Raw genomic sequence first — 12,395 nt, forward strand, 5'->3', positions numbered from 1 at the left:
TGCACAATCGCAAGAAATTTATTGCCCTATCTCGATGCGTGGGAAACTTAGGCAAGGAATCGCTGACATGAGCAACCGTTGCATTTTTCTTGACACCAGCACAATTCCTATTACTAAGAGAATTCTTGGATAGAGTTATAGAGGAGAAGTTTCTAAATCCGCAGAAACCACTAAAGAAATACAAAAAAAGTCGAGAAATCCTTGATAAAACTCCAGGTCAAGTTTCTATAGGAATCGCTAGAAGAAATCCTGGAGAAACTACCAAGGAATCAAAGGACAAAACCACGCAAGAATTCTGAAAACAATTTCTGAAGAAATCTCTTACTTACAATAGAAGTTATCGGATAAATATCTTGAAAAATTTCTGAAGGAATCCCTCCCAAGTAGCACACTTGTCAACAGAAGAGTCACGACAGTGCAAGTTTTGTTGCGCATAAGTCACTGGGCTTTCTCCTGACAAATACCTAAATACTTACTTATTAGAAATGAATCACATTGACTTTTACGCAACCAAAACCGGCGCTGCCGTGATTTTTCTGTGACACGTGTGTTACTTGAAAGGAATTCCTTCAGAAATATTTTAGATATTTTTAAAGACAATTACACCGTCTTCGACCTTGCGGCCTCTACAGACTGAACATTACTAACATTAGACAACGGACAACATATATAACACCCAGTGGCCAAGTGGAGAATTTTCCGTTCGACGAAAAGTTTTCCCCGACTGGAGCGGGAATCGAACCCACACTCCGAGGCTTACGAGACACCTAAACGACTGACGCCGCTAACCGCTCGGCCACGAAGCCCACAAATTTATCCGGTAACTTCTACTAAAAGTAGAAGATTCGACAGACATGATTTTCGGAATTCTTGTATGGTTTTCCCCTGTAATTCCTTGGGTAGTTTCTCCAAGAATTCTGGTTGCTAGGGCTATTGCAATCTGCGAAAAAATGTCATGAGGCATTCCTAGCGGAATTTATGAAAAAACTCTTTGGAGTAATTTCTAGAAGAATCATTGCAGAAATTCCTACTGAAATATCTGAAAATATGCTTGTAATGATTCCAGATAAAATTCCCGGAGAAATTCACGAAGGTTCTGGAGGAATATATGGAACAATTTCTAGAGAAATCTCAGTACAAAAGGCTTGAGAAATTCTAGCATGAATTCCGGGAGAATTTCCTGCAAGAATCCATAGAAAAATCTCTGCAAGGATTCCGAAAGAAATCACACGAGAAATTACTGTCAAAAAATACTGTTTAAGGAAGAACAAGAGGAAATCCTGGAGGAGTCCCAAGAGGATCCTCTGGGAAATTCATATAGGAAGCCCTATAGAGAGATCTATAGAGAAATCTTTGAGAATTACGCAGAGGCATTCCTGGATAAATTGTTTATGTTTTTCCTGGAAATCTCTGGATGAGTCCGGTTGAATTTCTGGAGGAATCCCTGCAGGAATTTCTGAAGGAATCTAAAGAGAATTTCCTGTAATATTTGCTAGACATATTCCCGGATAAATCCACGCAGTGATTCTGGAAGGAAGCATTGGTGAATTTCCTACTGAAATGTCTGCATACAAATATTTGGAATTTTTTTTTTTATCTGTATTAACGAGATTTTTAGCCCTAGGCTAGTTCATCTCGAGACCCACGCTTCACTTCCCTTCCGAAGGAAGAACTCACATTTTTTGCGAGTTTGTCGGGAGTAGGGTTCGATCCCAGGTCCTCGACGTGATAGTCAAGTGTTCTAGCCATCACACCAGGTCCGCTCCACCATATCTGGAAATCCCCGGAAGCATTGCTATAGTAATTCCCGGAATTCCAGGAATAATCATAACGGAAATTCCTGGTGAAATCGCAGCAAGAACTTCTGGAGGAATCTTAGCATCGTTTCCTGAAAGAATCATTAGAAGAATTCCTGAAAGAATCCTTAGGAAAATCTCGAGATAAATTGCTGAATAAATCCATGGACTAATTTTAGGAGGAGCTATTGAAGAATTCCCAAGAGAAAAAAATCCTGGAAAAGGTTCTGTGCAGGAATACCGAGAGTAAGTTTCGGTACTATAAAAACAGTGGATTACTGCACGAATTTATTCTGGCCTGCTTACTCTCACACGAAATTTGACGTTTGAGAGGTGTAGGCACCGCTCAAACGTCAAATTTTCTGTGAGAGTAAGCAGGCCAGCATAAATTCGTGCAGTGGACCATTCGTTCTCGCTTGTATTGAGAGGTTGGCATCTAAGCAGAATGAGAGATGGAATTGTGACAATAGAAGTGTTCATGGTGTTGGCTCGGAGTCAGTTTGGCTTTCTATTCGACAGAATCGTTACTTGTTCTGTGGCTTAGTTGGTCAAAGCACCGGTCTAGCGGATACGGAGTCGTGGGTTCGAATCCCACCAGAACGCAATATTTTATTTTCATCTCTCAATTTTCCAATTAATCAACATTCTGTGTCTTCTAATGTTTAAGTTTTTCCCATACTGAAGGAAAACAAAGAGTGACTTCTGGAAGTATACCAGGAGTAATGCCTGGACATATATATATAGAAAATTGTTCCTGGAACAATCTCAGCAAGAATTTGTGGGTAAATCCCACTACGAAATCCATGAAACGTTCCCAATTTTTGAAGGAATCCTAAGATGAATTTATGGTGTTATCTCTGGAAAAAAGAGAGATCGCCGAGAGAAATCCCTTAGAGTTTCGCAGCAGCAAATCCTGCAGTAATCGCAGCAGGAAACATACAGCTTGCCATTGTTGAAGTGTATAAACCACAGTTAAAATTTAAACTCTTAGGCCGTTCGCAATGCTGTTTTATTTTGTATGGCGAGTTTTAAAAATTTTAAAACTCGCCATACAAAATAAAACAGCATTGCGAACGGTCTTACATAGTATTCTTAGTTTCTGAAAGGATTTTTCCCTCTAAAAGGGAAACTCTCAGAAAACTCGAACGTGTTGAACCATCTGTTCCGGGAAGCTCGGTTTACCCGTAACAAGTATACACAGTGTATATTCCTGCTCCAACCGTACTCTCCGGCTCGGCGGTATCATATGCTGGAGCCGACTAACCGTGCAGAAAAAACAAACTCGCGAAAGAGGAAGTGTTTGAGCTTGACGAGTCGAGATAAACATCATCAACTTTCTCTTCCCGTTCCGAGGTTTCGCTTTTTTTTGTCGCTCCTCTGCCCGCGTGCCGGCATTACCACGTTGTTAAATCGACAGCTGAGAGCACTATACTGCGAACAGACGGACGGACGGACGAGTGAATCAGCTCTGAATCCGATCGGCACCAGTAGAGTGCAAGCTCTCGTTACTTTTTTCCCTTGTCGATAGCAATATGCTTTCCTGACGTGTCGTCCGGCGGCGTAGACCCTCACCGGTTGTTGCAGTTTGGAATGGTACACAAAAAAGTTAGGACTAGGAGAGGCATTCGATAGTTAATGGTTCAATGGCGACGACCGTCGCGCGCGAGGCATAATCGGATTTTTATGTAATCCAGCCAGCAACTACATGGTGTAATGATACAGCTAGAAAAAAGTTGTCTCGATATACTCAGTTCAGCTCAGCTGGAAACGGGCAATCAGGAAGTCCGATAGAGGCTGATCCAGCAGCGCAGCGCTACCCTAATTTGCTCTCACCCTCGTGTATCTGGCGTGACTCGCAGGTTGACATGGCCTTTTGAGCAGTTATTGCCTACTGCCCGGGAGAGGAGTATCATCGTCGTTTTGCTAAATACACGGAAGACCGTCGTTTTCCGTGATGACCGGTTCTCGTAGGGCAGCGGATTGATGAATGCGTCACGATCTGTGTGCTGCAATGGTTCATTGCATTTTGGGTTTACCTGAAAAGTGAAAGAAAGGAAAGTCTTTGTTTACTTCCTGGGAAATGAAGATTGCGGCAGATGTAGGGAATAACAAAGTAATACGATCACTCGCAAGGTTTTGAGCTCTCATTAACGCTTGGCAATACACCTAAACTAAGTGAATCAGTTATCTGGCATATCCGATTGGTTGGGTTTGTCGTTTATATGCATCTTTCTAGTTGAAGTCTCCAGCACGAAATGCTGGTAAAGCCTTCCAGACAACCAGTAATCGTATAAGATGTTGCATAGGATGCTAAAGTGGAGGCCATATGCGTGCATTCCTCCATTTAGGCGCATGTAAAATGTACGCAGATCGCCTCCAATTTAACATCTTATACGATCACTTGTTGACTGGACTGTATCTGATATGAATTGAACACGCTTATAAAATCTTCTATTTTACGAAGGATGCGTGAAATTAGTGGAAATTTGGACAGGCAACATCATGATTGTGTAGTACCGTAATCCGGGGTAACATTGATCAAAATTTCCGATCTTTCTTGATTATTTCTCTTGTTTACGCCTACCCCGACTAGAAGATTCTAACAAAAATATAACATACGATCTAATTGTGATATAATCATGTTTAACATCTTTGGATTTTTTAAAAATGTTATAACTCAATTATATCATATTATGTTATAAATGATGTTTAATAACTCATTGTGAAATAATTTAGTTTTCATTCTTCGATATTCAGAAAATAATTTTACACAATTGTATCAAAATATTATAAACACTAGTTTTCTTGAAGCTAAAATTTATATCATATCGTTTTATATATTTGATCTTATTATAACAAAATAGGTTATTATTGTGATTAGAGTGATGTATTTTTTGTTACAATTTTAGTTATTTTAACATCATCCTGCATCTAGTTTTTAGCATAATAAGTTATAGATAAAAATTATAACATCATAACACAATGTGTTATAAACTTGATATGTTTTCTAGTCGGGACGTTACATGTTTTATATTTATAAAACAAGTACTGGCCCTCTGAGTATGTGTTAAGCTACTCGAAAAAATATTGTGAAACTTTAAAACGTTTTAAAATAAGTTTTTCAATCTAATTTTTGAATTTGTTGATTTGGGGTAACAAACATTGATCACCTAAGTGAACAATGGTCGTTTCTGTTGCAAATATCTATACTTAGTAAACTCAGGGGCCCTGATTTCGAATATGTTGTCCAAATTCTTACACGTTGTGTACTTGCAGAGTTTTTTTAGGACTAAAATTCTCTAAACCGCGAATAACGCCTTAAGTTAGGCAATGGCCTTAGGAATTGCAATATACATTACACACATTTATTTGTTCACCATCACATTTAGGACAGGACATAATCACCAATAGTACGCCACAATACTCGGTTTGTGGTTGCTGCTCTCCATCCTCGGTAGCGTCCAATGCTCGCCACGTCACGCTCCACCTGGTTCACCCACCTCTGCGCTCCATGCCTTCTTGTGCCAACCGGATCAGTAGCAAACGCCAGCTTTGCAGGATTGTTGTACGGCATTCTTGCAACATGTTCTGCCAATCGTATCCTTTCGTCTTTGGCCACCTTCTGGATGCTGGGTTCACCGTAAAGTGCAGCGAGCTTGTGGTTCATCCTTCTCCGCCACACACCGTTCTCCTGCACAACGCCGAAGGTCGTCCTTAGCAAGCGTCGCTCGAAAACTCCGAGTGCTTGCAGGTCCTCCTAGAGCATGGTCCATGTTCCGTGTCCGTAGAGGACCACCGGTCTTATTAGCGTTTTGTACATTATGCGTGGGTGAATCCTTTTCAACCGCAGTTTTTTCTGGAGCCCGTAGAAGGCCCGACTTCTGCTAATGATGCACCTCCGAATTTCACGGCTCATGTTGTTGTCATCCGTCAGTAAGGATCCGAGGTAGACGAATTCCTCCACCACCTCGAAAGTATCTCCGTCTATCGTAACAGTACTACCCAGACGAATTAGGTCGTGTTCGGTTCCGCCTACCAGAATGTACTTTGTTTTTGAGGCATTCACCACCAGTCCGACCTTTGCTGCTTCGCGTTTCAGGTGGGTGTACAGCTCTGCCACCGTTCCAAATGTTCTAGCAATAATGTCCATGTCGTCCGCAAAGCACACAAATTGACCGGATTGTGTGAAAATCGTTCCCCGGCTGTGGAGCCCGGCTCGTCGCATAGCACCTTCCAGAGCGATGTTGAAGAGTAGGCATGGGAGTTCATCACTTTGTTGCAGTCCCCGGCGAGATTCGAATGAACTGGATAGTTCACCCGAAACCTTTACGCAGTTTTGCACACCGTCCATCGTTGCTTTAATCAGTCTAGTCAGTTTCCCAGGAAAGCCGTTGTCGTACAGGATTTTCCATAGCAATACTGCCGTATGCCGCTTTGAAGTCGATGAACAGGTGATGCGTTGAGACCTGGAATTCACGGCATTTCTGGAGCATTTGCCGTACGGGGAAGATCTGGTCCGTTGTCGACCGGCCGTCGATGAAGCCAGCTTGATAACTTCCCACGAACTCATTCGTTTTAGGTGACAGACGACGGAAGATAATCTGGGGTAGCACTTTGTAGGCAGCATTCAAAATAGTGATCGCTCTGAAGTTCTCACATTCCAAATGGTCGCCTTTCTTGTGAATGGGGCAGATCACCCCTTCCATCCACTCCTCCGGTAGCTGTTCAGTTTCCAAGATCCTGACTATCAGCCGGTGCAGACAGGTGGCCATCTTTTCTGGGCCCATCTTGATGAGTTCAGCTGCGATACCATCCTTACCAGCTGCTTTGTTAGTTTTGAGCTGGCGAATGGCATCCTTAACTTCCCTCAGCGAGAGAATTGGTTCATTTCCATCCTCCGCTGCACTGGTGTCGTCGTTTCCTCCGTTGCCGTGGTCTCCTGTTCTCCACGTTCTCCACGCCATTCAGGTGCTGATCGAAGTGCTGCTTCCAGCTTTCGATCACCTTACGTCCGCCCGTCAAGAGGCCTCCGTCCTTATCCCTGCACATTTCGGCTTACGGCACGAAGCCGTTGCGGGATGCGTTGAGCTTCTGGTAGAACTTCCGTGTTTCTTGGGTACCAGTAGCATAAGAATATTGAATAATGACGATAACTATTGCAACGGTGGCCCGGTGTGTTAAAGGGGAGAGCAAAGGAGGTTACAGGGGGTTCTAAGGGCTTTCAGCAGGGTACCAGGAGATCTTAAACATTCTCAAATATTAAAGAAGAAGATCCCTTCGGGCATTTCTACTGAAGTAACGCAAAAAGCACCCGGAGAGAGCAGGATTGCCGATTTTTATTACTTTTCCTCCTGCATGGAATAGACCAGAGTCAGGTGGCACTTGCCGTATTAGTGACGATCTTCGTGGGCAGCCATGAAGACTCCGGCACCGCAAGTCTCGCTGGTGCACTCACGGCGCAGACGGTGGATCTTGCCGTTTTCGTCGACCTTGTAGTACTTGAGGACGGCGAGCTTGACCTTCTTCCTCTTGTGCTTGATCTTCTTGGGGGTGGAGTAATTCTTCTTCTTGCGCTTCTTGGCGCCACCACGGAGGCGCAGCACCAAGTGCAGGGTGGACTCCTTCTGGATGTTGTAGTCGGACAGGGTGCGGCCATCTTCCAGCTGCTTGCCGGCGAAGATCAAACGCTGCTGATCTGGGAGGATGCCCTCCTTATCCTGGATTTTGGCTTTGACATTCTCGATCGTATCGACCTCAAGGGTGATGGTCTTGCCCGTCAGGGTCTTGACGAAAATCTACATCCTGGATGCCTTACTCTGACACCATTCACAAAGTAAAAGGGTGTTTTCAGGAATCGAAAGCATTGCAGAGAGTTTAAGAGGATTTGCGACGGGTTTTAGAGGTGTTACAGGTACGTTTTTGGGGGTTAAGGAGGGTCTCATGTGCGTAACATGGAGTTCGAGTTGGCCTCAAGAGGATTTCGTAGGAATTTGAAGAAGCCTTAGAGCATTTTAGGCTTGTTCAGATACGTTGCGAAGGTGTTTTTGGGGGTTTCGGAGGGTCTCAGGTGCGTTACATGGAGCCTGAGGGGGTATTAGGGGAATTATGGAGGCATTTCAGGAAGTTTCAGAGCATCTTTGACGGGATTCATAGACATTATGGATGAATTACGGAGTAGTTTTCAGGTGTTCATGAGCATATCATGTGCGTTACATGGGGTCCGAGGGAGTTTCAGGGGGATCTTGGAGGCATTTCATAATGCCCCCATATGCACGACTAGGTTTAAAAGGCTCCTCTAAATCCGTGAAACAACCCCCTGAAACGCCCCTGAAGCCCCTTGGAACCCCCTACTCAGACAGACTACGTAGAGCTAGTCACGTCACATAGATGCCACAAAAAGAACAGGCGAAAATAATATTCAGTATAATCTGTAGAAAACCATCAGGGAAAGGACGGCCACTCCGTGGCAGGCCACGGGTGCGATGGCTGTTTGCGGTTGAAGAGGACCTAAAAGCACATAACGTCCAGGACCGGATCCAATGGACAAGGATTGAACGGAACGAGTTGTGTGTTCACATAGCAAATTTAAAAATAATGTTTGAAACTCATGTTAACGTTTTTCGAGCCGCACATTTAGTTCCACACTTTAGAAATATCTTCCGTCAATTCAAAATAGTATAGGAAATCTCCAATCCACGCTTCCGCCACCTCCTCCACCTTTAGAAGGTTATGAGTGTCGTGCAGTTCATGCGTCACACTATTGCGTACCTACTTTTCCCATGCATTACAAAAAACGTTTACGTCGACACATACCGTCATCCAATTGAGGTCTGTCGTCCGCGTCGTTGCTGTCGTCGTCGTCATCGAAGTCATCGCTCAAACTGCCTCAACAGCTCAAGCAAGCCGCGTGTTTGGGGTTGGGTGGAGAGAAAAGTCGAAAATGAGGTCGGTTCAATAACACCTTAATGAAATGAAACTCTCGCTCTCTCTCCGTAGAGTTACTACAGTTGATTACATCACGACGACGATGCATGCATGTCAGAAGCTATAAGTGTGGAGCTGAAGCTGAGCTGATTCCGTTCCGAGTCCGAGGCGAGAGTGAAACGTGCATATGTGGGTATCGGAGATTTGTTTAGCAAGTCACGTGTCGGTGTGCGGTGTGTGGTGTGTGCTCTTGCTTGGGCTGTTGGGTTATGTTTGTGCAAGAGTTGGAGAGCATTGTAATTGTTTGAACTAAAAAAAGGGCAGGCGGGGGCCAAGAGCTAGAGGAAACCAACTACGATACCAATGCGAGTTGACGTGCTCTTACGGCGACCGGGCTCGGAAACAGGAAAAGAGTTGCAATGCATTGTTGTCGTGATAAAAACGACAACCTGAGGCACACCGACGACGGGGGCATGGTAAGGTGGTATGAAGTAAGATAGTATCGCAACATAAGTGGCTGGGAATCTCTGTGGTAAAAGGTGTTCGATTTCAAACAGCAGCCTTAGGCTCTTTACACATCAGTTTCATTTCCTGTAATCTGCGACTTTTTCTCGCATTTCCTGTAAAAATATTATTACGCGAAAAATTTACTCTATGTGACTATCGTAAATGAGGTTCCATACAATACTAGTTAGTTAGTTAGTTAATTTATTTTCGACACTTTACACATTAGTGCAATCGTGTCGGTTCCATACAATACTGATTTGACAACCTCGATTTAGGAGACATGACAATTTTCGAAATGTCTATAAAATCGAATTTTACATAAAAAAAGACAATTTATTTTATTGAAATTGTAAAAGGTGGGCCACATGCTTAATACGGGAACCAATACCCTACCAAAATGTACAAAAACATATAAAAACTGTATGAAAACTGAGTTTTCAATAAAAGGCTCGGAGCGTTTTATAAATATTAGTAATTCTCGCTAAATAACGAGTAAACCACTATCTTTAGCGAAATCTTATGTTTCCAAATATATGTATGATTGATATTTGGAGCAATATTTTGAGCAATGGACATACACAATACGTTATTTGCATAAATGTCCCAAAAATTTCAAAATGTTCAGAAATCCATTTAGGGATTCCTTTGAAAATGTCTCCAAGGATTTACCCTGGAATTCCTTCATGTTCAAAAATTTTCCTTTACGAATTGCTTCAGAAATTCTTCAAGGATTTCCTTCGGAAACTTAAAGATTCGTGACAAGCACTTGTTAGAGCGTGGTTAATAGTTATGCTGTATTTGCCGGCACATCTTTCTGTAAGAGTAGTGTAGATTTGTACCGCTATCAGCTCGGTTGCCTTTTGCCTTTTGCAAACTTTCCAAATCAAATCATCATAAAGATCTTAAGATTGTTTGAGAAATTCACTCAGAGATTACTTCAGAAATTCCTCTGGATATTTATTCACAAATTTATCTAGGTTCTCCTTTAGAAAATCTACCAAAAATTTCTGCAGAAATTCTTCAAAAAAATCTTTTTAAAAAAATCCTTTGAAAATTTGAAATATCATCCGGTTTTTGTCCAGGGATCTGTTTAGAAATTTCTCCTATGCTACAAATTTCACAAAGAATTCTTTTAATGCATCTTGCATGATGTACTTTTGAAATTTCTACACTTTTTTTTTTTTAAATCCATGAATTTTAACAGAAATTTCTTCAGAAAATTCTTTAGACAATTATTCAGAAATTTCTCCAAAGATAGCTTTACTAAAACTTTCAGCGATGCCTTCAGAAACTTTTGAAGGAATTTTTGAAACATTTTCTAAAAAACTCTGTAATGTTTTTCAGAAAATGTTTCAAAAGGTCATTCAAAAATTTGTACTGGGATTACTTTGGAAATTCTTCAAGGATTTCACTAGAAATTCCCACAGCGACTTCCAATTTCTTGAGAAATTCTACTAGGAATTCCTCCAGAAGTTTTACATAGAGTTCTATAAGAAAGTTGTGTGAGCGATTCCAAGCAACAGCATCAAAATTAAGGAAATTTTTTAATTCATGATTTTCTATTGAACTGAAACTTGCAGAGTTTTTCAGTTCCATCTAAATTGCCATTTTTCTATATCAAATTTTTATTTTGAATCACGACTAACTTTTCAAAAGGGTGTATGTGAAAATGGTTCAAAAATATTTAAAAATCTGCACAGCCAAAATGGTTCGTTCGATTGCTATGAATTTTTCAGCAAAGTTAGATAACTAAATGGTGATTCCTAAGAAAATATACACTGTGAAAAAAAATCTTTTTTAACATGAAAAAATATATTTTTTGCCACAAAAACTCAAATAACTCAAAACCCTATCTTTTTACCAACGTATTTTTTTAGGGAAGACGGTCCATTGTATTAGCAATCTACCATAAAAATTTGGTGATGGTAAACTAATAAACAAAAAAGTTATAACATTTCAAACATTTCACAATTTTCACATTTGGTGAATATTTTTTTCTGTGTAAATTATTTCGGTCAGAAATCGCAGTTTGATGCTGATTTTATTGTTCAGCAAAGTTAGATAACTAAATGGTGATTCTTAAGAAAATATACGCTGTGAAAAAAAAAATCTTTTTCATCATTAAAAATATCATTTTTGTCACAAAAACTCAAATATCTCAAAACCCTATCTTTTTACCAACTAAATTTTTTAAGGAAAACGGTCCATTGTATTAGGAATCTACCATAAAAATTTGGTGATGATACATTAATAAACAAAAAAGTTATGACAAATCAAACATTTCACAATTTTCACATTTAGTAATAATTTTTTTTTAGTGTAAATTATTTCGGCCGGAAATCGCAGTTTGATGCTGATTTTATTGTTAACTAGCTGTCCCGGCAAACGTTGTCTTGCCAAGCTGTGGTGGTTTGACAACTGTAGTAGAGCTCATAACGTCACCGCACTCTAGATTGGTTTCATTTCGATCGTGTTGATTTCCTTCCCAGCTCATGAAAAAAAGTAATTTACCAATTTTCTTACTTTTTTAGTTCATTTTTGTAACTTTTTTTTACATATAAACACAGCCACCATGAATACGAACCGAACCGTGCAAGGGTCATCCTGATCGGTTCAGCCGTTCGTAAGTTTTGTTGCCTCAAAGAAACTTCAAACTCATTTATATATATATAGATGGCCTTGCGTGAGTAAAACAAGCTGTTTTTATTATGTGTATATTATATGTACAGTAATGTTCCGATTTTATTACGCTTTCCGCGCATTAGTCGTTTATTCATTAATTTGCTGTTCCATTTAAGGACAAGTGTTTTCCCTCTTCTTCAAGATGAATGTTGAAAGCGTGATTTGCAACGTTAAAAATATTGAAATGGGTATAGATGTTGAAGAATATTCCAAAACATTTTTGAAAAGGGGCGTGATTAAATTGTTCAACCAGATGTCGCTGATGGTACGGTGGCATGACTCTCTGCAGTTAGCACTTCTGGCAGTTTCTCAGTTGTTGTCGTTTTCGAACTTCCTGCGCCCTTCTTTACCGATGATATACAGATGGCTCGTTTGTCAAAGTCTAGACGGCAGGACGTGCAAATGCGTAAATTTATATTCAATGTGGACATTTGGGCATAACCAGTCTCTTTCAGTTTATCTATGGTACTTTCGGTGAGATTTCGT

At 40.9% G+C, this 12,395-nt stretch overlaps 1 long non-coding RNA gene and 1 pseudogene across 3 annotated transcripts in view; both read right to left on the reverse strand.

The window, feature by feature from the left end:
- Window positions 1-12,395, reverse strand: part of LOC134291600 (uncharacterized) — a 427,606-nt gene that overhangs the window by 74,285 nt on the left and 340,926 nt on the right. Inside the window, exon 5 of one of the 3 annotated variants that reach the window (XR_009999177.1) lies at window positions 3,284-3,832. The exons of the other annotated variants lie outside the window; for them this stretch is intronic. This is a non-coding gene — a long non-coding RNA (uncharacterized LOC134291600). Of the gene's footprint in view, window positions 1-3,283; window positions 3,833-12,395 lie in introns of those variants that run through there. 3 annotated transcript variants of the gene reach the window in all.
- Window positions 7,133-7,597, reverse strand: LOC134289782 (ubiquitin-ribosomal protein eS31 fusion protein-like; annotated as a pseudogene).

This window comes from Aedes albopictus, chromosome 3 (genome assembly GCF_035046485.1).
Source record: "Aedes albopictus strain Foshan chromosome 3, AalbF5, whole genome shotgun sequence".
In the NCBI taxonomy this organism is placed as follows: Eukaryota; Metazoa; Arthropoda; class Insecta; order Diptera; family Culicidae; genus Aedes; species Aedes albopictus.